Source organism: Bombus fervidus, unplaced genomic scaffold (assembly GCF_041682495.2).
Source record: "Bombus fervidus isolate BK054 unplaced genomic scaffold, iyBomFerv1 scaffold0028, whole genome shotgun sequence".
Taxonomy (NCBI): Eukaryota; Metazoa; Arthropoda; class Insecta; order Hymenoptera; family Apidae; genus Bombus; species Bombus fervidus.
This window is the reverse complement of record NW_027212591.1, coordinates 157,501-162,500: the sequence shown is the minus strand read 5'-3', so window position 1 is coordinate 162,500 and position 5,000 is coordinate 157,501. Positions and strand designations below refer to the sequence as shown.

The 5,000-nt window shown below is 48.6% G+C and overlaps 1 non-coding gene and 1 pseudogene across 1 annotated transcript; both read left to right on the top strand.

Annotated features, from left to right (window-relative positions):
* The first annotated feature begins 2,542 nt into the window (after positions 1-2,542).
* LOC139997043 (5.8S ribosomal RNA) lies at positions 2,543-2,697 on the top strand. The gene has a single exon (XR_011802524.1). It is a non-coding gene; the product is annotated as a 5.8S ribosomal RNA (ribosomal RNA).
* A 2,133-nt stretch (positions 2,698-4,830) lies between these two features.
* The window catches only part of LOC139997072 (large subunit ribosomal RNA), a 4,744-nt pseudogene continuing 4,574 nt past the window's right edge, over positions 4,831-5,000 (top strand).

Below are 5,000 nucleotides of genomic sequence, written 5' to 3'. Positions count from 1 at the left end.
GAAAGACCCGCCGTCTCCGAATAATATTATAACAAACGAAAAACTTAAAAATATTCTCGAGGCGCCTGCGTGAGGTCGTACACAGAAAGACCCGCCGTCTCCGAATAATATTATAACAAACGAAAAACTTAAAAAGATTCTCGAGGCGCTTGCGTGAGGTCGTACACAGAAAGACCCGCCGTCTCCGAATCCTATAACACGAAACCGCTACTATTAATAATAATAATAATAATAACGATATGTGAGGGAACTTGAGCTGAACACATATCGAAAAAACTAAAAGTTACAGTGGAAACCACGTGTAATGAGAAATGCGATCGAGGCGCCTGCGTGAGGTCGTACACAGAAAGACCCGCCGTCACGATCTCGTATTTCGTATTTGCATCGTGGAAATCCAACGAACGAACAATATAATATATAAACTAAAATCTCTAAAGTGCCTCGTGTCGGAGAGATCACTGCTCACACCTCTTCTATATTTCGTAGTTGCGTTGCGTAGGCCTCACCTCCTAGCAACGGGACATAAGGAAGACTGCTCTTTGGGATCGAACGAAGCGTCTATAACGAGTCGTCGACGAGAGCGAAAGAACGCGAATAGCGAGCCGCAGAAAAAAAGGATACCGAATTATATATCTTCGAAGGTTCTCTTCGAAGATCCATGGATACCTATATCTGCGCGTCTCCAGCTATCTCGCGCGTCTCTCCAAACTCTCGTCGTTCCTCGAAACGTGCTTCCTACCCAAAGGGCGTTCGTTCTTCCTATGTCGTTTCGTTGTCGTTCGTTTCAACGGCGAACGATATACGATGTTCGACAAAACGAAACCACGTTGTACGTTCGTACTCGTGGATCGGGTAACCTAGAACGAAAACGCATTGCGTGGATGTTGGCCCGAAAAGATATATACCAGTGCGAGTGATGGTAAAGAGTAACGATTCTTAACTAGACGAAGTTGGTTCGGAGGGGACCGCCGGCCGTCTCTCTATCCTCGCGAGTCTAATGCCTCGTTCCGTCGCTAGAGTTTTTCAAACTCTGCTTCTGGCTATCGGGAAGAATAGACCGCGCGCGCGAGGAAGAGGAAGGACGACCGTGCGCGTCCCATCGATTTTTTTTATTTTTACCTGAACCACCGAAGTCGATTCAGAGGGGACCGCCGGCCGTCTCTCTATCCTCGTTGTCGTGAGTCATATGCCTCGTTCCGTCGCTAGAGTTTTTCAAACTCTGCTTCTGGCTATCGGGAAGAAACGACCGCGCGAGGAAGACGACGACGACGACCGTGCGCGTCCCATCGAATTTTTTTTTATTTTTACCTGATCGACGGAAGTTTCGTCCGGTTCGTCTCTTTTACCATCGTCTCGTCGACCCGTTCAGAGGGGACCGCCTGTCCATATCCTCGTTGTCGTGAGTCATATGCCTCGTTCCGTCGCTAGAGTTTTTCAAACTCTGCTTCTGGATATCGGGAAGAAACGACCGCGCGAGGCCGATGGCTGCGAGTCCCATCGAATTTTTTTTAAACGCACGCACACACATACACCTGAACGGAGATGCGTTCCTTTTCGTCGCGATTTTTCGCGCTTTAGTCGTCGTTGTCGCCATCCGTTCGGAGGGGACCGCCGGCCGTCTCTCTATCCTCGTTGTCGAGAGTCTAATGCCTCGTTCCGTCGCTAGAGTTTTTCAAACTCTGCTTCTGGCTATCGGGAAGAAAAGACCGCGCGAGGAAGAGGAAGGACGACCGTGCGCGTCCCTTTCGAATTTTTTTTTATTTTTACCTGAGCGACCAAAGTGGATTCAGAGGGGACCGCCGGCCGTCTCTCTATCCTCGTTGTCGCGAGTCTAATGCCTCGTTCCGTCGCTAGAGTTTTTCAAACTCTGCTTCTGGCTATCGGGAAGAATAGACCGCGCGCGAGGAAGAGGAACGACGACCGTGCGCGTCCCATCGATTTTTTTTATTTTTACCTGAACCACCGAAGTCGATTCAGAGGGGATCGCCGGCCGTCTCTCTATCCTCGTTGTCGAGAGTCTAATGCCTCGTTCCGTCGCTAGAGTTTTTCAAACTCTGCTTCTGGCTATCGGGAAGAAACGACCGCGCGAGGAAGACTACGACCGTGCGCGTCCCATCGATTTTTTTTTACCCGAACGATGGAGATGCATATCGGCTGTTTGCTTCGAATAACTGGACGAGAGGAACGAACATATATATATATCATGGGCTAGCCACCGTGCGCTTTCTTCGCGAGATCGTGTGCTGTACAGAGGATTCAGAATCGGGTGTTATATCCCCGTCGTTTCCTGACGAACGGAGCTTCGATCTCGTTGGTTGTTATATATTATAATGCACTTTACGCCCGGTCGGCGGGCTGCGTGTGTCGTCGCGCAGTCCGTCCGATTTCGTTTTCGAACGTATTTTCGTGTCGTCAATCATATGGCGACTTCCGCGCGTTCGATTCCCGTTGGTCGGACGTTTGTCGGATATCGGCTTCTTTCGAACCGAGAATAAGAGTACAAAAACCTGAGTACACAAACAAAAATCCATGCATAAACGATTACCCTGAACGGTGGATCACTTGGCTCGTGGGTCGATGAAGAACGCAGCTAATTGCGCGTCAACGTGTGAACTGCAGGACACATGAACATCGACATTTCGAACGCACATTGCGGTCCACGGATACAATTCCTGGACCACGCCTGGCTGAGGGTTGCTCACGTAAACCTAAGACTGCTTGCGTTGCGTATCGTTGCTCTCGGTCCGTCTCTCTCTGTTCTTTCTTGCCTCGTCGACAGCCCGCCGTCGTTCGTTTTATCTTTAAACGAACGTTTCCGAGTCGGAGGACGAGCGCCAAGCAAAAGAATACGAATTAAAGAGCGGTCGAGGGCTCGTACGCGACGTACGAGCGATTGTTGGACGTTCGTCGGCGTTCGTCGCTGGATCGTGTGGAGACCGGCGTACGCATGCTCTCGATACAAATATATATGAAAAATCTATCGCGTTCACGGGAGACTCGCAAAACTACCTCCGTCTCTTCTCTGTCCCTTCTTGGCTTGACAACCCGCCGTCGTTCGTGTTTTACGAACGTTTCTGAGTCGGACGAAGCGCAAGAAGAAGGATACGAATTAAAAGAGCGCGGAGAGAACCGTCGTCGTCGACGCGGTTATCGAGATACACAGAGCGAGTTTTCTTCGTGGCCGATTTTTTTTTTCTTTTTGTATCAGCCTCTGCTACGTTTTGTTAGTCTTCGATAAGCACGAATGACCGCGCCCCCGACGTCGTCTTAAATGAATTTTTGGCGAGACTGAGAGAAAGCAAAAATATTTTTGAACAAAGTCAGTCGAGAGAGGAGAGAAAAGAGAACCAAGATATTAAAACCTAAACCTAAACTTGGTGGCGTAACGAAAAACTGTGTGCCTTAAAGAAACACAACCGTCTTTTCATCAAGATGTTTTTACTCGTACAGCCCCAGGGATCGAATACCCACTCCGTCTGTTCGTGCGGCAGAGATGTATTCTGCAGGCGCGAGACGACTGACGAGAAGACAACGAGGACCGTCGCATCGATGGGTCGTCGTTGCGTTTTTCATCCTCTGTGCTTTTTTCTGTTCTTCGTGAACCCAGAGAAAGCCGTAGATCCGGGAACGGACACACGAGATTTCTTCGAACGCTGATGACTTAGGGAGATGATCCCCAGCGTTGCGCGGAGATCGGAGAGTACGCGTACATGTATCGGGACGAATTTTTCCCCGTCGGTCGCGTATCTCTCTGCCCGCGCGCCTGGCCCAAAGCCACGTTCGTCGGAAATCAACGAAAAGTGTGTGTTACGATCTAGCGTGCGTCTACGATCGGCTATATTTAAGGGTGACGAAGAAGAGAAAAGCTCACGGTGTTGCGCAACGTTTCTGTACCCGATTTTAAGATGTGCATGTGAGTCCGTTACAAAGTTGTTCGGATCGTCGAAAATAGTCGTTTTCGTCGTCGTGCGAAAGAGAGAATAATCTCTGACATTGGCACGGAGAGATCGCGCAGAGGAAGAGAACGATCCTCTTTGGCGAGGCTCGAGAAAGACTAACGAAACTTGATTAGAGACGAGGTATACACGCGCCGTACGTACGACGTACGCGCGTGTGATTTTTTTTTGCTTTAAGGCGATTCGGCGCTCCGAGTTTTAGAGAAAAAGAGATCGTTGGTCATCCCATGTCTCTTCGTCGTCTATCGCTGGACCGCGCATCCTAACGTATCGCCGGTCGTCCAGTCCCCGAGTAATAAATTCACCCCGTTGTGTACGTCTCGCGCTCGCTTTTCCACTTGCGTGAGTTCCCGTGCGTTTTCGTCGTTGGTACAGAGCAAAGAAACCGATATGTTATATACATGTCGCGTGTTCGATCTCTGTGCCAGCAATAACAGGCGAAAACAAGGAACCGCTGGAATCGTCGAGAAGAGAGAAACGGCTACGGGAGATATATTATACATAACACGTGTATATATATATATATATATTATACAAAGAGGACGGGCGTTAAAAACCGGAGATCGTTACGGGTGTCTTGCGTGAGTCTTAGCTCGAACATGATACGACGAACGAAGTTTAAAAGGCACTTTGGCGAGATGCATAAAACGTTTCTCGATCGAGATAGAATATAAGGTTCTCGATTCTATTCGAATTAATTTTTTTTTTTTATTTTTTTTTCTCTTTGAGGCGATTCTCGGAGAGAGAAATAAAAATAAAGACCCTCTGTCGCATTGTTATCAAACCGTCTTGCTTTTCTCGAATCGCGCCCACATGGCACGAAATTTTTTTTTCTTTGAAAAAAAAAAATTGTCACCGTGTCGTGACGTTGAAGCGACCTCAGAGTAGGCGAGATCACCCGCTGAATTTAAGCATATTACTAAGCGGAGGAAAAGAAACTAACAAGGATTTCCTTAGTAGCGGCGAGCGAACAGGAATTAGCCCAGCACTGAATCCCGCGGTTCCGCCGTTGGGAAATGTAGTGTTCGGGAGGATCCGTTTATC